This window comes from Lygodium microphyllum, chromosome 19 (assembly GCF_053477565.2).
Source record: "Lygodium microphyllum isolate KBCC chromosome 19, Lygodium_microphyllum_v1.1.10, whole genome shotgun sequence".
In the NCBI taxonomy this organism is placed as follows: Eukaryota; Viridiplantae; Streptophyta; class Polypodiopsida; order Schizaeales; family Lygodiaceae; genus Lygodium; species Lygodium microphyllum.
Genome location: NC_141153.1, coordinates 127,204,296 through 127,229,115, shown reverse-complemented (window position 1 = coordinate 127,229,115; position 24,820 = coordinate 127,204,296).

Here is a 24,820-nt window from a genome sequence, read left to right as displayed (position 1 = left end):
TTTGAAGCATTTGCAAATCCTTGATCCCCTATCATTGGCTTCACTACTCTCATCCAAAGCATCACACTCGCTTGAACTTGCTTTTCTCCCTTTTTCTTCTGTTATACTTCTACAAAAGTTTCAAAGAGTACCATATATAAGAAAATGATTGCAATGCCTAAGACACTACAAGGGAATGGACAAATAGCGACGGTGGTTTTGTGACGTAACTTATATATGCCGCAAATATTTTCAATTCAATCTTCTCTTTTCAATGCATAACCAAACATAGTCACCAACAATGAAACTCATGGCTTGTCTTTTCTTATTAGCTTGTTTAGTGTATGATTGTTGGGCTTTTGCAATCATATCTTTAACTTGAGCAAAAATAGTAGCATGCATATTGGCAATATCATCAACAACTTTAACTTTATTTGACAATGATGTGACATGTGTAGGCAATCTATGTCCATAAATGATTTCAAAATGTACTTTATAAGTAGATGTGTGTATTGTATTATTGTATGCAAATTGAAGTAGATGCAAATGTGTATCCCATGTTTGTGGTTTTGAAATTGTGTATGCACGCAAAAGATCTAGAATTGTGCTATTAGTAGCTTCTGTTTGCCCATTGATTTTAGGATGGAATGCAGATGAGAAATCAATCTTAGTACCAAAATTAGCAAACAAAGTAGTCTAAAAGTTATTACAAAATCTAAAATCATGATAAGAAATAATAACTTTTGGCAACCCATGATTAGTGAAAACAATCTTCAAAAACAATTATGCAGCTTGAGATGCAATTAATGTTTTCTTGCATGGTAGAAAATATGATTGCTTACTAAATCGATCTACTATAGTCCAAATCGTATCATGATTAGCTTGTGTATTAGGCATGCCAATTATAAAATCCATTGAAATATGTTCCCATAGATGGTCAGAAATTGGTAAAGGCATTGAAAACCATATTGCTTACCATGGTGTTGCTTGACTCTTTGGCAAATTAAACACTCGAAAAAAAAGTTAGAAACATCAGATTCCATTTGCGGCTAGTAAAAATTTTTAACCAACATTCTTAAAGTGGAAATAATACCTCTATAACCTTGATATGGAGAACAATGAATTTCATGCAATACAAATAATCTAAATTGAACAGTGATACACTATCTTTTCTCATAAAACATAAATCCATCAGAGTAAGACAAAGAATCAATTGGAATTCAATTATTAGCAACTAATTTGTTCCACAATCTGCTTGAAAACTGGGGTCATGGTCATAAGTATTCTTCATAGGAGTAAGGAAATCAAAGGATAGAATGGAAATATTATGGATACTTGGTCTCCTACTCAATCCATTGGCAACAACATTTTCTCTTCTTGGTTGATATTGGATAAGTGGATGAAAACTTTGAATGAAAGCAGCCCATTTAATATGGTGGTCAGAAATTTGTGGCTGACTAAGGAGATGCTTGATACTTTGCTGGTCAACTTTTATCATAAATTTGGATCCCATCAGATAGTGTTTCCATTGACATAAGACTTGATCTAAAGCTAACAATTCTTTATCATAGGTGGAATACTTAAACTCAGAAGGTTTAAGTTTGCAATTAGAATAGGCTATGGGTTATGAATCTTGCATGAGGACAACTCCTATTCCTGATCCGCTAGCATCAGTGACTACTAGGAAGAATGGTCGACTAAAATTAAGTAATTGTAAGATAGATGCATGTGTTAAATCATGTTTCAGCAAATCAAAAGACTTTTGTTGGTTGTTAGACCAATGATACATAACACCTTTCTTTAACAATTTCGTCAAAGGCAATGCAAGCAATGAAAAATTTCTCACAAATTTTCTATAAAAGCTGGCAAGGCCTAAGAAAGAACATAACTCATGCACATTTTTAGGGGGATTGGCCAATTCAAAATTTCCTCTATCTTTTTAGGATCAACGCGAATACCATTAGAAGAAACAATGTGACCTAAGCATTCAATCTGGGTTTGGGAAAATTCACTCTTGTCAGGGTTAGTATACAATTGATTCTCTTTCAACAATTTGAAAACTAAAGATAGATGTTCACAATGCTCATTCTCATCCTTACTGAAAACCAAAATATCATCAAAGAAAGCAATCACACAATTTTTATACTTCAAAAATATATGATTCATCATACGATTGAATGTAGCTAGTGCATTGGTCAAACCGAAAGGCATAACAAGAAATTCATAATGATCGAACTAAGTTCTAAATGTAGTCTTAAAAATGTCAAGTGTATCCATGCATACTTGATGATATCCAAACTTGAGATCTATCTTGCTAAAAATAGTGGTCCCTTGTAGTTTACCCATGAGATCGTCTACCCTAGGGCTTGGATATCTATTCTTAACAGTGATTTTGTTTAGGGCACGATAGTTAATGCACATCCCATAGGTATTATTTTTCTTCTTAACTAATAGGACCAGTGCACCAAAAGGAGAACTACTAGGTCTAATGAGTCCTTAGTTCAACAGTTCCTCAACTTGTATTTTTTTTTTTTTTGTTCAATTTGATTGTGTCTATAAGGTGCTTTACAAGGCGATTGAGAACCTAGGATTAAATCTATTTTATGGTCTTCGGGACGTGTAAGTGGTAAACCAGGTACTAAATCAGTAGCAAAACAATCTTTAAATTGTGAAAAAAATTGTACATGCCTAGGATGCATCTTATTTTCCTTAGCTTCAATTTCTTTCACCCATAGTAAATATGATTTACTACATTTTCTCAATGCACATTTAGCTTGTGTGTGACTAAGCAGTGGAAAATTATCAAAGGTGTATAATCCATGTAATGTAATTTGGTTTCCATTAAATGGAATTTTCATAGAATGTGTGGAATAGTCTATGTTAAGGTAATATTTGTGATGCCAAGGTATTTCTAAAATAATATCACTAGCTTGCAAATGCACAACCAAGAAATTTCTACACTCAACATAATCACTGATTTTAATCTCTAAATCATGCACTTCTTATGTACCATTGTATCTAGTGCCTAAGAATGTAGTCTTTATGTGATAATGAGTTGGAACAGTAGATAAATTCAGTTCTTTTACCAAATTTGTAGAAATAAAATTATGTGTGCTTCCATCATCATGCAAAACAATCTTTTCTTGACCATGCATAAAACATTTCATTGTTAATAATGAATGAGGATTTGGCATACTTGGTAAAGTATCTAAAGCGTCATCTATATCATCATCATCTTCAGTGAAGTCTGGCATATCTTCATGGTCCTTGTCATCTATTTCTCCCAAGTGATTGATTTGAACATCTTGATTCTTGGATTGACAGTTTGTTGCTAAGTATCTAGGTTGATGACAGTAGCAAACTATAAGCTTTTCTTTGGAGACATTGTTGGTAAGGGCTAGAAGTTTGGGTATATTGGGATTTGGCTAGAGGGAAGGCTTAGGGATTGAATTAGTAGTTGATGGTAAAGCAGGATGTCAAGTCCAGGGTTTACGGAAAGAAGAAGGAGCAAAGTGATTTTGATTGAAATTTTGAAAATTAGAATTGAATTGCTTTGTACCAAAGTTATTGTTAACCGAAAATTATTGCAGTCGTCGTTTTTCTCGTCCACGAATTTTATCCTCCGCATCATGTGCTAAAGAAATCACATCCTCCAAAGTCTTTGGCTTGAACATATTCACTTTCGCATAGAAGTGACCTAGTAAACCTGGATGTACTTGCACTTGTGGGTTGTCTCAGGAACATCTTCAAGCATTCAAAGTTGAAGTAAGGCACTCCAGAAATGCTTAATGTATTGTAGGATGGATTCACGATCTCTTTGTTGTAGGAGATCCCACTGTTTGATGGCTTTCTCATGAAATTGAGGCAGAATGAAATTTGCAAAATTTTCTTTTGAAAGGCTTCCCAAGTAGAGGGACAATCAACACTCTTGATGTGGACAACAATCCACCATAATGATGCTCTGTCTGCTAAATAATTAGTGACGTATTTAAGTTTATCTTTTTCAACACATTGCTCTTCATAAAAATAGTCGTCAAACTAACTAATGAAAGCAAGAACAATTTTGCCATCACGTTGCCCATTAAAAGTGCGGAATTTAAAATTTATTTTACTTGACTTGGCCTCTTTTCTAAGAGCCTGTGTATCGAGCATCGCATCAATAATATGTCAAATGACATCTTCAAGTTGTGCTCCGTCTTGCTCGACAACGCATTGTTGATGTGCAGCCAATTGTGCTTGCAAGTTTTAATGTTCCCTTCACTCTTCTTGAAGCTGTATCATGATTAGATCCAAATTATTTTCCATAGTCGGCTCTAGTAAATCGCCTTCGCCCATAAAATCGTCCATATTATGATCCGACATCCTGGTTTTGATTGAGAATACGCCGCTTGTCCTCTAGTCATATGTGAATGAGACCACCACGAACTTGCTTTGTTTATTAATATGTTTTTGCTTTTACAACCTTACTTTTCTCAAGTACAGCAATTGAAAATGATCTTCTTCCAAGAAAAATAGTCTTCTATATAGACTATGTGTGACAGCCTACTTGCTGTAAATTGGTTCAGCCAAGTTGCAGATGGGAATAGGGGCTTACTGAAGCTTCAGAACCAGTTCGGGAGTACCACAATATGAACACCTTCTAAGTAAAGTGTTAGTAATTAAGCTTTAAGCTTAAGTTAGGCTTAATAGCTTAAGCTTTTTTTAAAAAAAAATCTTGAGAATTTCGTCTGAATCAGCGTAAGTTGATGGCATGTGTTTGTTGGAGTCAACGTCAACGGGTACATACTGAAGTACTGTGTGTTGAGTTAGAGCTTAAGCTCTCTAAGATTAAACATAAATCTTAGCATTGCCATTAACATAAATTTCTTTCTCTATCTCCTCTGTGAAAAATGACTTATAAAAGAGACTTCTTGAGTGGTCCTCTACCTAATGCGAGAGGTCCTTTGCGATCAGAGGATAGGGGGTTCTTCACCGCCACGAACACGCTCCTGTTGTCAGTTCTCGTCACGAGATAGCCTGTAGAGCCCGTTCATTCCAAGAGCTTCGTCTTTGCACGAAATGGCAAGCGATTGGAAGCTCTTGATCTCAGCTCTCCTCTGATACCATTGGTGCGTAGATCGGATGCTACACGCATACGTAGTGAATGCAGAAAGGTCCCCAAGAACAAAGAACTCTACAAATCTTCATAATTTCAAGTACAAAGCAAAAGTAAATTTTCCCGACATGAGACAAAAGAGACAAATTGGATACAATCTCCTCCCATCCCTTGTGTGAGCACTTCACAAGGCATTGTATTTATAGATTTATTTATCTTCAAGCTTAAAAATATCCCACTTTATAGATTTATTTATCTTCAAGCTCAAAAATAGCCCACTTTATAAATAGCATGATTTTGCTTTTGACGTTTGTGTTTGCCTAAATATAAAGTAAAGCGTTTGGGTATCCAAAAGTTGGGCTATGTCCAAATACAAATATCAAATAATGAAATAATTAACCAAGCACCTATGCGTATACAAGATAATAAATATTTTATCAAGTGCTTTAATAAATAAGCACACTGAAATAAATATTGGTGCCATGCCTTTAGTAATAAGGTATGCACCCATCAAAAATAGTAATTCTTCTAGGCATTTGGATTCACGCCATTGCCCAATTCTACCCAATGCCACCACCGCTTACTCTATACATCAATTGAATCATTCACAATTGTTAGAAAATAATTAAATAAAATCCAATAAAAGTGAATACCTATCAGTCTTTAGCTATAAATAATTAAATAGGTTGGAACTCTGTCCTCATCTTAATTTAATTCGAGTACGCACTCTAAACTTGTAAACGTCCATTAATTTAATATGTATTTTATGAAATCACCCACGTACACTTTAAAGTAATCTAACGCTCAAAAAGGACAGGCATCCCCATGAGCTTCTCATACAAGGAATCCACCTTGTATACATGCCTCGAAAAATAAATAGTTTTACGAAATCCACCATGAAATATGCTTCCTGGCATCAGAAAGGGAGGGAGAGAGGAGAATGAGTGAGAGAAACAACGAGGTGGGAGAGAGAACAAAGAAAGAGAAAAACAGAAAGAAAGACAAGGAGAGAAAAAAAGAAATGGATAGTGAAGGAAGAGGTGGATAAAAAGGTGAGGTAAAGAGAGAAAGGAGAGTGAAAAGAGAGAGAGAGAGAGAGAGAGAGAGAGAGAGAGAGAGAGAGAGAGCTAGAAAGAGAGGGGGAGAAAAAGGGATGGAAAGGGGGAGAAAAAGAGAGGTAGAAAGAACAAGAAATAGAGAGCGAGAGAGAAGGAGAGGGAAAATTTGAAACAATGAGAGAATTAGAGAGAACAGAATGATAGAAAAATAAAGGGAGATGGGGAAGAGAGACACAAAGAGAAGTGGGGAGAGATGGTCTTTCAATGTCTTGTTTTATGAGTTTATTATTTTCTATCTTTGATTGTTTTTGTAACGAGATGTGTTGAGTGCGAGTGGAGAGGAAAAGAGAGAAAGACATAGAGAAAAGAAGGGAGGGAAAGGAAAAGAGAGAAGAAGTGAGAGTGGGGAGGGAAGATGGGGGAGAGGAAGAAACACTGAGAGAGAGAGGAGAAGAGAGAAATAAAAAAGGATGAAGGGAGAAAAATTAAAAAAGAGAAAAACATTGAAAAGTGGGAAGAGAAATAAAGGAGGAAGGGAGGCAAATAAAAAAAGGAAAAATAGAGAGAGAAAGAGGGGCGGGGAGAGAAATGAAAAGAGGTATAGATAAAGACAAAGAGACATGGAGAGAAAAGGAACGGATAAAGAGAGATGGAGCGACAAAAACATGTTGTTTGCCGTAACATAGACCAAATGGAGAACAATGATGGTCATAATGTTTAAGATCACCAAGAGTATCTTAATTAGCATATCCCGTGTCCTTGGTCTGATTGCAAGCTGGCAATCAGAAAAAAGTGTCGCTTTTTCATAGAACACATATGACACTTTCGCAAGTTTCAATCGCAGATCTTTGATCAGGAAATCTCAAACTTTGAGCGAACGGTAAGAAAACTATGTATCCATCATGCTTTACATTCACAAAGTAATTGAATATCATATACAAAAATATTAGACATGCCCGTAAAATTTTTATAAGGAGGTGACGCATCATCCCAAGAAATGTACCTATTGCAGCCAATTAGAAGAGTTGGTGGGTGTGCAATGGATGGAGCGGCTTAGCCAATACACCAATTGGAGGGCACGATTCAGTCTACACCCTCAATATTAGTGGAGACAGTTGGCCTTTCGGACCTTCCTCCAATGATGGAGGCAATGATCGATGCATTGATGCCCATGGATGCTGAGTCATCTAATCTACTAAGAGAGGAAGCCTCCATACCATTATATGATGGGTGCCAAGTATCTTGCTTGAAGACGTTTCTTGCTCTCCTAACTGTGTAGGCAAAGTATGGGTGGAGTGATGCAAGTGTGACCGAGTTGTTCAGGTACATTCTACGCTCTGATGTTTTTTTAATTCCATTATAAAAAACACTTATTGTTCTTTCTCAAGGCATCTTCTAATTTTTTTAAAGGTTGCTAAAGTATCATGTATTACCACGTGAAAACACAATGCCTGAGTCATGTGATGATATGTGACTGGTGCTACAAAAGCTTGGCATGGACTACATCAGCATCCATGCATGTCTCAACGATTGTATGCTATTTCAAGGAGTCTACGTGACTATGGAGACATGTCCAAAGTGTGGTGCTCATAGGTATCGATAGGACTTGTAAGGAAAAATCATCCCTTAAAAAGTTCTTAGACACTTTCCACTTATACCGCATATATGTTACATGTTTCATACGTTGGCGAGTATGGCGAGCTTGACAATGTGGCATGCACAAAATAGATCCATAGATGATGGAGTCCAATGAATATCAACAAATTCACGGGCATGGAGCCACATTGACTTCACCATTCCAAACTTTGCATGATAGCCAAGGAATCTTCAGCTCGATCTTGCTATGGATGGTGTGAATCCATTTGGTCTCCACTCAACTTCTTACAATGAGTGGTCTATAGTCGTTGTTAACTACAACGTCCCGCCATGGCTTTCTATGAAGAAAGGACACCTGATCCTTAGCTTGCTCATTTCTGGCCCTACAAAGTCAAAAACATGGACGTCTACCTCTGGCTATTAGTTGATGAGCTCAATATTTGTTTGTTTTCAAGACTTAATATTTCAAGAAACGGAGAGAACAAATACTTAAAGATGACACAACAACTACTCAAAAAATTAGAGCCATGGAAACATAAAAGTAATGGAGACAAAATTTAGGATTAAAGATGGACAAAATCCCCCTCCCCCCTTCAAAGAAGAGCTTAGCTACAATCAACCAATTAGTGAGAGGAAGTAGTTCTCACTCATATAAGATCATGAGAAGATGCACATGCACACATGCATCACTTACTATGCAATAAGAACTATATTGTACAAGAGTTTACAGCCAAGAAAATCGATGTACAATGAGGAAAAAAAAGCTCTCTTTACAAGAGAAAGGGGAGATCTAGTTCAAAAAGAGAGAGCGGAGTAGCACAAGACGAGTATCCAATCACATTTCATGAGGTGTGACAAGTGATAGGACACTTGGAAGCTTGTGTCAAGAATAGAAACAACCAAATTTAGTAAGCACTTCCAGGATAGAAAGCTTACTATTTTTAGAATGCCATGCCTATTTTTTAGAGCTAGCATTTCTAAATCAATCTGAGGCCCCTAAAATTCAAGGGATCCTCTAAAATATAGGGACTCCCTAAATATGGGTATCATGTGAAAGCTCTTTATGAGTGTATTACAAAAATAGTCTTAAAATCTTTATACAAGTTTTCCATACAAAGATATATGCATATTAAGCTTTTAGACTACACATGAACACTATACAAAGAATTCATGATCATGTCATCTTGTTGATTGTAACTGGTTTTTCAGATCTAGCCCACACTTTAAGGCATTAGTCCTTTCTACATGCGAGTCAAACCTTAATATGCTTGAATTCCGATCATAGGTATCCAAACGGATCACATAGGTTGAAGTGTATACTACCCTTTCTTTAATCCACTATGTGGATCCATCATAACATGTGACCTCTTATCAATGGTTAACTCTAATGCACTTTTCTTTGCTAGTAAGTACAAAGGAAATAAATTTAATAAATAACTAAATATGTAAAATAATAAAAAGATTAAAAATTATCTATGTTGTATTATAACACTTGGGGCTTCTAATGTACGATGATCATCACCTCTATAACCTCTTTTTTTGCCCTGTTTTCAGCATTAATTGATGTAAAACTTTCAGCCACTATATCAACGTCAATCAGCCTTGAAAACTATAAAAATTACACAACACAATGAACAAAATCTAAGAAAGAGATAGAGAGTACACAACAGATAAGAGGAGCATTAAAAATTCTTTAGCTCCAAATAACTGATACAACCACCCATGCGCTTCCACTATGAAGCTTAGATGGTGATCTAGATAGAAGATAGGTGAAGAGCTTAAGGCTAACTGGAGCAACTCTGGCTGTGTGAAGGATAGATGATTGATGGCTGTGAAGGGGTTTAGCTTTTATAGCCTATGAAGGGGGTCATGATGGATGACCTTCCATATGCACTTGTGTATGTTGGCCTTTCATATGCACGTGCCTGTCGACCTTCCATGTGCACATGTGTCTGTTGACCTTCCATATGCACATGTGTATGTTGACCTTCCATGTGCACCTCCACTAGTTGGCTAAGGAATATTCTCTTTACCATTGGCTAGGGCCCCTGATAACTCCCTTACCCCGCAACGCAATGCAATGTGCCTCAAGTTGCTACCAGCTTAACTACTCCATCTAACCCAAAGATTAGACCCACAATGGTCACCTTTTTGCCATCCGGTCACATAGACCTCATCTTACATACAAGTCAAGACTCATCATATGAGCTCACATATGGCTTCTACTCATAATGGGGGCCTTACTGTTGAGATATCGAGCTCCACTCGTGATATGCCAGGGTGACCGTTATGCATTTATGTCACCTTATTAGCTACAGATGCGGTTGGTACACCGCCCATGAATAATAGCTAGATGACAGCTATCCTTATCTACTCTAGTTCGTGGCTCAGTTAGTATGCCACCTTAGTTAGTTGAGTTTGGTATGAGACCCATATATAGGGTTCTTCTATTTCTTTGTACTTGAGTTCTTTTTGGCTTACACAACTAAGAAGAGGAAAACTGTTTTTAGCCTCCACCTTTGTGTGTATTCCCCCATTATGCAAGCAAGAAAGCTACAAGTGAGACTCCTTCCTTCTCTCCCACAATCTTGACATGGTGTCAGAGCCTTGTTCGTGGTAAGGAGCTCAAGAAAGCAAACCAAGTTCGCAGTGTTCTGGTAAGAGGACCAATGTGTTGCTTTCATTTTTCTATTTTGGGAGTAAGTCTCTGTAGGTAGCACAGCCGAAAAGTGCAAAAGTGCATTGTCTCAGATTGAGACGCCCTTCGCGGTGTAGCAAGAGGGCAGTATATGCTGTGGGATAGGGCTTTAGTCCTTGGTTTCTCTGTTTTTTTTATTTGAGGCTATTTCGGGGCCTGTTTTGGAGGCGGAAGCTTTCTGCACGCACTCAGGAAAAGGCCTTGTTTTATGCTGTGCGACCACCGTTCTATAGGTCGGTGAAAAGTTACTGTAGAAATTGCATCGTATGCCTGTGCGCAAAGACATTGGGAGTTACAGAATCATCCTTGTTGCCTGTTGATGCAGAATCGTCACTAGGAAGTAACTGTGTGGTCAAATACCACTTTCGTCAATTTTGCAGATTTGGCATTGTGAGGCTGAAGCTGTGTTCTTTGCAGTGACTGAACTTTTTGCAGTGTTCTGTAATGGCGTCTGATTCTCTTTCACACATTGTCACTGAAAAGCTTGACAAGAACAACTTCCAAGCATGGAAGTTTAGAATGACAAATTTCCTTATGGGAAAAGAATATTGGGAATTCGTTGCAAGAAATGAAGAAGAACCAGTTCTTCCTGATGTTCCCAATCAATAGCAAATGCAGGCATTTAAAGCATGGCATGAGAGAGCCAGGAAAGTTATGTACTGGCTGTCTATTAGCATTTCAAACTCTATGATTGTGCATATTCAAGATGCAAGTACGCCAAAGGAGGCATGGGATACTTTGTCAAAAATGTATAGTACAAATACGCAAGCCAGGAAAATACAACTCAAGCAAGAGTTGCACAATGTGCAAAGAGAAAGTATGAGCATCAATGACTACCACATGAAGGTGAAGAAGATTGCAGATGCACTTGCTTCCATTGGGTCGCCAGTGGAAGATGATGATTTAGTTTCTGTGACCTTGAATGGTCTAGGAAAGGATTATGCACAGTTCCGAACATCCATTTCTGTCCATGAAAGATTTCATGATTTTGAGGTGTTGATTGCTCTTCTAATTTTTGAGGAGCAGAGAAATGGTGGTGCATCTTCTTCAGGAGGAACTTCAAAAGAAGTTGTCTTCTACTCAAATGCTGGAAGAGGTAGAGGCAGAGGTAGAGGAGGCCAATCTGGAGGCCGTGGTAGAAATCAGAATATGCAGCAAACTCAAGAAAACCAATCCTATGGAGGAGGACATGGTAACTCTAGAGGCAGGGGGAGCCAAAGAGGTCATGGTGGATGGCAAAGAGGCCAAAATGCAAACAGCAATGTTGAATGCTACTACTATGGTAAAATGGGTCATATGGCTAAAGACTGCTATAAAAAGCAGAATGACATCATGAATGGAAAATTGCAACAAGGGAATTATGCATCTTCCAGTAGACAGGGTGATGACAGAAATGAGCATTTGTTTATGGTACAGCACATGACCAATTCTGTGACAAGTGCAAAAGTAAGAAACAATGTGTGGTATGTTGACTCAGGTGCATCAAACCACATGACAGGTCATGGAGAATGGATGCACGATGCAAAGAAAATGGAAAAACCAGGATTTGTGGAGACTGGTGATGATATTGCACATCCTATTGTGCAGATTGGAAAAATTCCTTTGTCTATGCAGGATGGGAAAAAGAAATACATATTGGATGTATTTCATGTTTCGAATATCACCAAGAACCTGGTTTCTGTTGGTCAAATAGTTGAGCAGGGCTTGCAGGTCAAATTTAATTCTCATGGATGCTTTGTTGAGGATATGAAAAATAAAGGTCGCTTGATAGCAAAAGGAAAGAAGAAGGGCAGAATGTTTACATTGGATGTAGACATGCCTGAATTGAGTGTAGCAATGTTTGCACATGGGACCGGTGTAGTTGCAGATATTGATATCTGGCATAAACACATTGGTCATGTTAATGTATAACGACTTAAATCAATGCAAGCCCAAAATATTGTTGCAGGATTGCCTAAATTCAAGGTAGCAGAAATGCATAAGGTATGTGAAGCCTGTCAATTTGGAAAACAAGCAAGGAAACCATTTCCTAGACATGTTCAAGAGAGTAAGAAGCCATTGGAATTAATCCACTCTGATATGTGGACTACTAAAGCTGCATCTCTTGGAGGCTGTCATTATTTTGTCACTTTTATTGATGACTATAGCAGAAAAGTTTGGGTATATTTTATGAAAAAGAAAAGTAAATTTTTTGGGCATTTCAAAACTCTTAAAGCTATGGTTAAAAAAGAAACAGGCCTGCAAATAAAATGCCTAAGGTCAGATGAAGGGGGAGAGTACCTCTCAAATGAGTTTGCAAGGTTCCTGCTGCAGGAGCATGGCATAAAGAAGCAATATTCATGCAGTCGTACCCCACAACAAAATGGAATTGTAGAAGGAAAAAATAGGCATATTGGAGAGGTATCTCGTGCCATGCTCAACGAAAAAGACTTGCCAGATTTTTACTGGGCTGAGGCAATTGCTACAGCAGTCTACATAATGAACAAGACTCCCACTGCAGCAATACATGGCATGACTCCAGAGGAGAGGTATACTGGTAGAAAACCAGATATTTCTCATTTGAAAATTTTTTGTTGCATTGCCTATGTTCATGTGCCAGATGAGTTGAGATCCAAGTTGGATCCAAAAGCTGAGAAGTGCATCTTTATTGGTTATTCTCTACAGCAAAAAGGATATAGATGCTATAACCCTTCTACTCATAAGTTTACAGTGAGCAGAGATGTTGTTTTTTATGAGATGAGTAGCTGGTATAAACCAGTAAATGTGATTGATAATGTAGATGTACAAAATGGTAATGCTGCATAGAATTCACAGCAGCAGTCACAAGATATTAGTGGACCTGGAGCATCCTCTAGCAGTGGTTCACATTCTTCGCCATGGACCGGCAGATTGAGATCAGGAGAATCTTCTCAAAGTAATGCAGATAGTGGTATGCAGGTATCACGAAAAGGAAAAGAGAAGGTGGATCAGCCCATGTTTGATGTGAATGCAGGTCACTCTTATGTGGATGGTGAATCCAGTGGCTCAAAACAGAGCATTGATGATGAGTTGGGTATTCCTTCTATTGTTACACCTGGAGTAAGGAAGACCAGGGATATTTTGAGAGCACCTAGGAGTGAACCTACTTTGCGTAGGTCTACCAGAGCTAGGTATCCTGTGGATAGGCTAAAATATGATGGATTTACAACCATTCACTATGCATATATGGTCAAAGTGATATAGGAACCAGAACCCACTTCTTTTGAGCAAGCCATGGGAAAAGAAAAATGGGAGAAAGCCATGGATGAAGAAATGGATGCCTTGGAAGCAAATGCTACATGGGAATTGGTACCTTTGCCTAAAGATAATAATGCAATTGGTTGTAAGTGGGTTTATAAGGTGAAACACAATGCAGATAGTTCTGTGAATAGATACAAGGCAAGATTAGTAGTCAAGGGTTATGCACAAACATATGGCATTGATTATGAAGAAACATTCATTCCGGTTGCAAGGATGGCAACCGTAAGAGCTGTCATTGCTATGGCTGCATCAAAGGGATGGTCTTTACATCAGATGGATGTAAAGAATGCCTTCTTGCATGGTGATTTGCAAGAAGAGGTCTATATGGAGCAGCCACCAGGTTATGTGCATGATGTTCATCATGAGTTTGTTTGCAGGTTGAAGAAAGCCTTGTATGGCTTGAAGCAAGCACCTAGAGCATGGTCTGACAAGATAGGACAGTATCTTGTCACTATTGGCTTTCAGATTTCCAAGGCAGATTTCTCACTTTATGGATCTTGCTTGAAGCTTGCACTTGGGTCGTGGAGCTACCGGAGTGCTTAGAAGAGGAGATAACTCGATCGGGCATGTTGAGATGAAGGATTTGGGAGAGCTACGTTATTTCTTGGGCATTGAGGTGATTAGATCACCAAGTGGGATATGGCTCTTGCAGAGGCAGTATGGATTAGACATGCTGTCCAAATATAGGATGACAGGCTATAAGCCTATTTCAGTTCCTTTGGAGCAGAATGTGAAGCTGAGTGCAAATGCAGGTGAGCTTCTGGAAGACCCTACTATGTACAGACGCATAGTAGGAAGTTTGATTTATATGACTATTACCAGGCCAGATTTGAGCTATGATGTTGGATTGGTAAGTCAGTTTATGCAGGCTCCAAGGAAACCGCATTTGGATGCAGCCATACGCATACTCAGGTATGTGAAGTCCACATTGTAGTATGGACTACTTTATGAGACTGGGGTTCATATACAGTTGCATGGATACATTGATGCTGATTGGGCTGGTAGTATTTCTGATAGATGATCTACCACTGGATATGTGTTCTCTTTTGGGAGTGCTGCAGTCACTTGGAGCAGCAAGAAACAATCTACAGTTGCCTTATCGAGCACAGAGGCTGAGTACAGGGGTGCAGCAATGGCTGCATGTGAGGTAGCTTGGTTGCATAAGCTACTTTATGATATGCATCAGCCTACAAAAGGGCCAGTTGTCATTTATTGTGACAACATGAGTAGTATACACTTGGCAAATAACCCAGTCTATCATGTCAGAACAAAGCACATTGAGGTGCATTATCACTATGTGTGGGAGAGGGTTTTACTAGGTGCATTATCACTATGTGTGCAAGCAAGAAAGCTACAAGTGAGACTCCTTCCTTCTCTCCCACAATCTTGACACTTACAACTTTGAGCACCATGGATCATTGGTGGTACCTTATGAGGGTGGGGCATTGAGCATATCTAACACCCCCCCTCAGTGTCTACCCAAAGGTGAACTATCTCCTCGAGGAGTCAATCTTGAAAATTGAAGTATGTCTTTGAAGATGAACTTGAAGCAGATCCTTTGTAAGTGCTTTGCTGAAGATATCTACTCTATTCTCCTCTGTTGGACCAGACAATAGACCAGTTCCGCTATTCCATCCTCGATCAAATCAAACACATAGTGATACTGGAACTCTATATGTTTGGTGCACGCATGAAATACTAGATTTTTGGCAATGGCAATGCAACTGTGATTGTCACATCTTAGCATAATTGGTTCTTCATCCTGCACTCCCATATGCCATAGGATCCTTCTCAACCATATTACTTCACATGCAACAAAACAAGATGCCTTGTACTCTGCTTCAGTAGAAGACAATGCCACTATTGGCTGCTTCTTACTAATCCAAGAGAAATTTCCTAAACCCAAAGAGAAACAATAACCAAAAATTGACTTCTTGGAATCATTGTCTCGTGCCTAATCTAAGTCACAGTTCCCCACAAGAGAAGTTTCGAAACTGTATGTGATACCATAGTCAAGAGTTTCCTTCAAGTATCTGAGCACCCGCATCCCATCTTTCCAATGACTCTCATGAGGTTTGTTTGATAACCTGCTTAAAATACCAACATCAAAACTAATATCTAGTCTGGTGTTATATAAGTAGATCGAGGATTATTGACCAACCTTTTGTACCTCCCAATGTTTACTAGTACTAATGTATCCTCAACGGATAACTTTGCATTCACCTCCATAGATGTAGCTATCTCCTTGCACTCAGTCATGCCACATGCCTTTAGGATCTCCCACGCATACCACCAAAGCTGCATTAAGACGGTTCCACCAATGTGGAAGCTCCATCTAGATGTTTTGTTGACCAATTTTGTACTTAATCAAGTTCCATCATAGGTGAGTTGTCTCCGTTCTCCCCCCCATAGCTTTAGTCCAAGAGGTCTCCTATAAAAAAATATAGAGAATCTTCATAAAATAAGATCATATCTAGCAATAATGGAGAGAGAATAGTGAGAATTTATACATTACTACTACAATTAAGGATGATTTAAGGGTGATTTAGGAGGGGAATTCTAATGCTTTATTAGCTTGAGAGAGAGAAGAAGAGAGGGAAAAGGGCTGGGAGTCTAATGAATGATGTTTTATGGAAGTGTTAAGTGTGGGGAAGAAAGTATGGGTGTGTATAAAATTGGGAGGTGATCTCCACAGCAGTTGGAAAAAGTGTGTGAAAAAAATAATTTGGATCGGAATGGAAGTATTTTTAAAAAATCTTACAAAATCATGTGCTTGATTTTTCTTCCACTAATGCTTCCAAGAAGGGTCCCATTTGTTTGAATTATCATAAGGCTCCAAAGCCATGACATTATGAGCCTCACATGCCCTTTGGATGGCTCCAAATCCATTTCATGTCTTTTATTTTTACATTACACATTTTTCCTTCACCTTCCTCCATTGATCTTTACTCTTCACCCCCCCTTGGTAAACCGGTCCATGAAATATTTCCATCCAGTGATTTCTTGGATTTCCCAAGAGGTTGTTCCCACCCTCTTCTTTATTTCAAACCTCCAAATGTACAAAAAATCAACAAAATGTTAGACAAATATATATTTTTTTCTCGAATCAATTGATTTTGGAACCATGATCCAAGATAGCTATGCAAGGCATCTCTCTTTCTCCCACTTTAACAATTGGCTTTGTTGTAGCACGAGCCCAATGCGTTCGTGAATAATAACTATTTGGAATAAAATGAGCATCTTCTTCTTCGTGTAGTTGTTGATGGACATCCCCATTATACATAGCCTTCTCTCTATGCTTACTAATGCCCACCCATAAGATCAATTTCAACCCCCATAAGCTTGCTGTCTACACTCATTTTCAACATCAGCCTTCTCCAAATTAGCATTACATGCATCATCATATTCTCTCTGAAGATGTGTCTCTATGTCTTTATCAACCTACATTAATGCTTCCAAAACTTCACCATCAAACTATATTTTTCGTTTCAGCATATCAATGATTGTATCATGAAATACATGCATCCAAACATAATATTTTGCTTCAGCCATGCCTCCTTTACGAGCTTATGCGGTCCTTTCAATTCTTAATCCATATATGGCTGCATCTATGGCAAGAAATGATGTCCTTGCTGCCATCTCTTCCAACCTCTTCTACATGCCACCATTTCCAAAATTTGGCTCTATTGGAAGACTAGTTTCTATTACATGTATTTTGCTATCTTTCCAAAAATACTAACCTTTTTGCTTCTGCTTTACAGTAGGTTGTATAGTCTTGCTTTTCATGCTATAAACTATCACACCAAATGCATCTCCTCTTGTATCCTTCTTTATACGGTCTTTGGGATGTTGCCTGACCCTTCTCTTCTACCTTCATATCCAGTTTTTTTACCTTTGCATAGATTTCTATCAAATTCAGCCTGAAATCATGCATACCTTTGATTAATTCATCCAGAGCATCACCTTTAAGAGCCAGACCAACAGGTATAGCCGATTGTTCTACCATAGCCATAGGCACCTTGGCTACAATTTCAGTCCCCCTTCTGAGCACTAACAGGTGTGGTGCATGTACCCCATCTTAATTTCATCCACTCTCTCTTTACCAACATATGCACTGCCTCAGTTACATTAGCCTAATTTAATTTCAGCCCCATTTCAGAAGAGGCATCTTCTAAATGATCAGTCAGCTTCTCATGCATGATAAGATCTGCAGCCTTCATAAATAAATCAATTTTCTAACTCTCGAATGATTGCTAGTCATCGGCATCCAACTACTCATACCAACTTTCAAATTCATGGAGCAAAGCTATAGCAGCCAACCATTTATGGGGCTTTTCAATCCAATCTGCAAATGAGCTACCAATCCTGAAACTTTCAAGAAAAACTCTTCTCTCAAAGCTTTCCTAAAGGATACGATACCCAATCAGTATCTCTTTTATGTAACTCATCAATCCGATCATGCAATGCATGCATGGCCAAACGAGAGAAATGCAGACTCCATGCATACTGTAGTACCCCATGAAACATCATCTTTTCTTCATTCAATCGAATGAAGCTTGAAACATTTTGACCTTGAACTACTTCAATTCATGTCCCACTACCTGCAATGCATTCACAGCTAAGAAATCAATTATTTCTACTTCCTACTGAGTTTGCATCTACTGTTGTAATAACATTGTTGCTATTGTTGCTGCTGCAACAAAGTAATTATTTGTTGTAAAGTATCACCCCCACTTGAATATGCAGAATCCCCTATCTTTACACACCTATTGTGCCAACTTTCACCTTGGATTCAGTCAAAGTGTTTGGGGTCAAAAGTCTACCACAGGGGTTAGAGACAATAGGTGTTTAAAGAAATAGAAAATGTAGAAGAATACTCATAGAGGTGAAGCCTGTTAATTTATTTATGCATCATCCTGAGAAGATCAATCCCTTGTAGACCAAAAAACGTGCATCAAATAGTAGCTTCTTCTTTCCTGCCCAGATCACCAATCTAGTGCTTTCGTTGGCTCCAAAAGGGGCTCCAAAAAGGGGGTAAAATATCACGACACCTAGTCAAAATTCTCCTAGATCACTCCTTCTTCTCCCAGTTCGAAGTGTTGTTTATTGCCTATAAAAAGCGATCTCGTGATTTTGCCAATCCTTCTATTTACATAAAATCTCCCAAAAATAGCTAAAATCCACTTGTTTTTTTTACATGTCATCCTATTCCAGAAGTTGTCTACATATTTTGAATATTTATAAGAAATAATATCTAAAATATCAAAAACATGCTAAACTTATCCAAAAATCCAGTATTTTTGAACCATCTACATTTCAGACACACTGACACTAATGACTAATATGGCATTGACTCTCTAGATCAATAGAAAGTCAAATGACAATACACTCTAGAGTTTTTCACACTGTGTCCTTATAGCAACATGATAGCATTTCACTATACAGTACAAAATCTATAGTGCCACGTGGTCGTGCAGGCAACATTTTCTTATTGAGCGCATCGACAAAATGCACTCCACAGCGGGTTGTGGTGTCATCGCAAAATTTGAGCAAGAGAGCCGACGGTGGGCCACATATCCAAACACCATTGTTGATGAGATGATGTATTTTGGAAACTTACAAAGTATTATCTGAGTGGATTACCATAGCTTCTCCATGATCATATTTAATGTACAATGGTTTAAAGTGGTATTGGAAGAAGCTAGGGCATGTCCATCAAGATTTCTGCAAATAGATTCCAAGAAAATATAGATGCATTTGTGCGACACGTTTGTTCTGCTTGCCCATTGTGAACATGTGCATGATGATTTATTTTTTTAATTTTTCACTACACGAAGCAATCACAAATGTTGATTCACTCTTATATGTGATGTTGAACACGTAATCTTCTATCAAAATCCCTAACAACCTTGATGGTGGTATGTTGTGTCATCACCTCCTTGGAGTGTGAGAGTATATGATGAAAGTAATGTTTCCAGCATACAGGAGGAGAGTATGTAGGTGGAGGGGTCAATATTACGAAGGATGGAGGCCGAAGAGGGCTTGGAGCATGTAGAGGTAGACACAGGTAACGTAGATGAAGAGACAAGAAGCCATGAATTCTTTGAGAATGAAGTGGACTCCTTCTTCTATAGTGACCTATCTATAGACCTTTTCGTGTATGCAAAGTTGTGCCAAGAGATTGACATGGGGCCATAGGCTAGGTCATATTTGCATCTACCTACTCAATTCATTGATGATTTGCTTTTAAGGATACTTTAGAATATGCATTTTAATTAGCATCATTTTTTTCAGAGTTATATTATCGTGCTTTACCTAAATCTTTATATCGATTATGCTAACATCATTTTCTATCTGTGTAGGTTGCCTTTGACGATACTTGGAGAGCAGGATGATTCGAGGAATGAGTGATGAGGAGTTTCATGAGATATTCACATGTATGCCTCTGGATCACATGGCCTAATTTAGAGATATGGCAAACTAGGAGCTATCTTGGATACCATCATGTCGTTTTATGCAATCTACTTTGGCATGCTCTAATACTTCAATTTCCAGTAGACGAGGTCAATGCTCTAGACTAGGTTCGGATGGAGGGAGTAGTTCTGGGGGATAGGGGTGCTACTTCTCGCTCTCGTACAAATTCCAAAGAGGGTGGCTCATGTGGGTGTTGTGGAGGCATCGATTTAGTTTCTTCGTCTCATTGACCTGGTGGATACTTGTCACCTCCAAGATTTATCACACCCGTAGGGACATCTACTCTAGTGACTACAAGTTTTGTTCAACCATCCCCAACGCCGCAAAGGTGGCACCCCTATGGGTTCTACTCCAAGAGATACTACCCCTGTGGGTACACTAGATATACAAGGGTCTCCTGGTTATGTCGCAAGTGGAAGAGGACACGTTAGATGTACCCCATCAATGTATGGATATCTTATAGATGATAGGACAATGAGGGGAGGAGGGTGATGTCTCGCATTGACAGGCATTGCATTAGGTGTCATGGGGATGTTATGGGTCACTATACTCGGATCCACTCCTTCCAGCTCACCGAGCAACCAAGTAAAGACGTCTATGTATTCTCATAGGAAAGTAATGAGTCTTTCTTCTTCATGCTCCCTCAAGTCATCGGCTATAAAGACCGGTCGGGGCATCTCCCCTTCCTTCGCCACATTAACCTCTTTTACTTTAGTACATCCTTCTATAGGCTCGCTCACTTGCCCTTGTCAATTGGCTCCCAACAAGATCACTACTCTATTTCGTTTCTTGAATTTTGTGAATCGTTTTGGTAGGTCTTGGGGTTTTTTTGTTTTCTAGCTTCCGACTCCCTAGTATGTCTCCTCCTTCGACTGCTAGCATGCTCAGGTGGACTATTAGTTCTCCCTTGGTGCATTTTGCACTACTAGGGTGTCAAGATATCTCAGCGGTCGTTATCTAATCATACTTCCAACTCAGAGTCAAACTCTCTGTCTTTGCTAGAAGAGGGAGTGTTTCCTAGTGGTCGTAGCTATGGTAATGACTCCGTTCTCACTAGGGGCATGGCATATGGCTAAACTAACCTTGCTTGCTTGTAGTCTATCACCCCTATACATGGTCTAGCCAAGTGCAATCACACTCAAATCTGAAAACTTCTCTTTCAATTCTAGATACATTGGTGCTCTACGACTTTGAGTCTACTTTGACTTGCTCAATCACTCGACCATCCATGTCATATTCTATGGTGTCGATCTCCTCTACACTGTCCTCATTCGTAGAGTAGCAATCTTCATACTCATTGTCTAAAATGCCCTTATCCAACTGCTTGTCACCTCTTAAGCTTCAATGCTCTATTTCTTTCTCATTGGTGGCTAAGGCCCAATTGTACATCAAATTCAAATCGTACACCTTAGTCCACCTCCACTTGGGTTTATCCAATAGATCCTTGAGGGGTTTGAGATTAGTGACTAGGTTGCTAGCTAGCTTATCCACCAAGTGCTCTAAGATCTCATGGAGCTCTCACTTATTGTTTGGGATATGGAATGCACTACGGGTGGGCTGTTCACTAGGGCTTTTGGCCATCATGCAAAGTGGCATTAAGGGTTTGTCCTTGGGCTCATCGATTGCGTTAGCATCTTGTTCATGTTCCTCGTCTGAAAAATGGCAGATCGATAGTGGCTACCACGTGCATCCAATATCACGCTTCTCCTCAGGGTAGGGGATATACTTTGTTAGCGAGCGGTAATATTTCTTGACCTAAGTGTCACCCATTAGCAAATTTGAAATGGTATCGAGGTCAACTAGCGTAGTCTTTGAGGTGTCTATTTTTACCCTGACTACTTCCATTTGATTTCTTAAGAAGATCAGGGTTCCTTGGAAAACTATTAAGTGAGGAAATATCTTATCTCATGGATCGTTTTAAATAAGAGTGGAGCTTGTTACGTCTGTATTATTTATATTAGTGGCACATCCAATCCCCTTGGTGTAGGAGAGCTACATTGGGGCCACAGCATTCAGCTGGAGGAGTGTCTCCTTTTGTTTGTAATTACAATGTATTTTATACCGATCTATGTGTAGGGACTCCCTCTGAGTGTGGGGCTTAACTATTGGAATACAATTCAAACCAAACCTAAGATTTGTGATAGTAGTTAGGGTAGTGTATCCCTTAGATGCCCCTCGTCGCAAGGCCAAGGGGGTGTGGTTTCTTGAGTATAGAGAGACCCAGGTAGTGCTTATAACCAGTGTCCGACCCGTTTTGGGTGGTGCGTTTGCCGGGAGCTACTAGTAAGTGATAGTTTCTGAATCTCGGTCAATTGGGACAACCTATTCATTAGTGTATGCCAAAAATCAGTGAGCTAGACTCACAAGACCATCAAGCCAAGCTTCAAAAGTAAAACGAGCTACTAGACAGTAGACTGAAATAAATAAAAGATATTCTCCACAAAGAAAAGGTTCGATATCCTTACAAGAGCGGGGTCTTAGTAACCCTAGCTCTATGCATAGTCCGTTAGGGAAAGGAAGCTCTAGTACTTCCCCCCTTTCAATCAGTCGGTCCACTTCAAGTGGAGTGATAGTTCTGATTCTGCAAACTCATGTAGCTAATCTGGTTGTTACCATGGCAATGCATCCCATTGCAATTCCTGCAGGAATGGTGGATTTTTCAGCCTTAGGATTTCCTTTACCCATTTTTAATCAGTTAGCAAAGGAAGACGCGGAACTTCACATCAATGAATTCCAGAAGTTAATGTTTAACTGTCGAATTCAATATGAGGGACACTTGATGGTGTTCTTCTTTGAAAGGATGAGCTATAGTGTGGTATCACAGCCTAGAGGCTGGAACCATAACTACAATTAACTTATTCTTTGCAACCTTTTGAAGAGAGATTGCTCCTAAAAGGGGAGGTCAATATTGGCTACGTGTCCTTAATGTTACACCATCAAGAACCTCACAAGAATGTCCATGGGTATGCCAAGAAACTGAAGGAGATATTTCAAAAATTGCAAACCTATATTCCTATTTCAATTGTTTCTTAGTTGCAATACTTTCTGAATGGGTTAGACTTAAACATTCAAGTGTAGTTGAGTAGTGTTGCTCTTGCCGACATTGATACGACTATTACATGAGTAGAAGACGTAGAATCGCGATTACAAGTGGCTTATGCCTTTAGGTCAAATTGGAATCTGGGTTTAGTTTTTGGAAATACTTTAGCGGCATTGACAAATGGAGGTCAAGGGATGCCTATGAGTCTTCCTAATGGGAGAGGAAGCATAATTCTAAATGTGCCCATGTTTCCAGCTCCTTCTAGTGTGACCATGCCAATGACTAGTTAGATGGCTCCACTGACTGTTTGAAGGCCAACGATAAATCCTACCATTATTCTAGGGAATCAACAATGAATCCCTTATCAAGTGATTAGTCCAATGGAACGACAAGTAGACGATCACAGCTATGAGTCAAGTGCCTCAAATGTCCTTGGCGAAGTTAAGGATATGATGAAGCACTATACTGATATGATTAGGGAATAATATAGACAAAGAGCCATTGATGTTACTTTCCTTAAGAAGCAATAGAATTTGATAGGGAGTCGATGCCCTAAAGAGGGTGGACCCTCAAGATTTAGCTGTAAGTGGTGTGGTCGCCAGCATTTCCCTAGGAATTATCCAAATGTTAGATGTGACATATATGGGAAGTCCGTCCATTTAGGTAGTACCTATTGGAGTAAGATTAGCTCTCTCCAGCAAAGAAGTAAATAGCCATGTCCAGTTAATCATCAAGCACAAGGGAATAATCTCTAGCGACATGAAGGACCGAATAAAAATATTACAAAGAAGGAAAGCTATGGTAGAGAAGCTACCTAGTGGCAATGGAGTTAGCCTTATAGAAGTTGTTTGCATCAATAGAACTGAAGCTTCTAATCTACGGGTTATTACGAGAGGTCAAAAGGGTAAAGAATTCAATAAAGCCAAGGCTAAACCTATCGAGGGAAACCCCAAGCAAGATGATAAGAGCATGCAAGTCCTTAATCCCAATATGGAAGGTGGATCTCTCAAGGCCGTAGATGGTAAAGCCGACCCCAAGAAGAATAGGGAGTCGCCAAAGAAGAAGGCAAAAGCCAAGAAAGAAGCACCAAAGCCAGTTCAAAGACCAAAAGAGAGAATAGTGGCAAGAAACACAATGACAATAGATATCATCTACTCCTCTCGAATATAAGATGTCAAGATTATGGGAGAGAAGGAAGGAGTCTCACTTGTAGCTTTCTCACTTACATAATGGGGGAATACACACAAAGGTGGAGGCTGAAAACAGTTTTCCTCTTCTTAGTTGTGTAAGCCAAAAGAACTCTAGTACAGAGAAATAGAAGAACCCTATATATGGGTCTCAAACTAAACTCAACTAACTAAGGTGGCATACTAACTGAGCCACGGACTAGAGTAGATAAGGATAGCTGTCATCTAGCTATTATTCATGGGCGGTGTACCAACCGCATCTGCAGCTAACAAGTCGATGACATAAATGCACAACGGTCACCCTGGCATATCACAAGTGGAGCTCTATATCTCAACACTCCCCCTCGAGCTCAATCCCAATTCCTATACACCAAGCAGGTCTCTGAACTTGCGCAGCTTCTTTGCACCCAATGC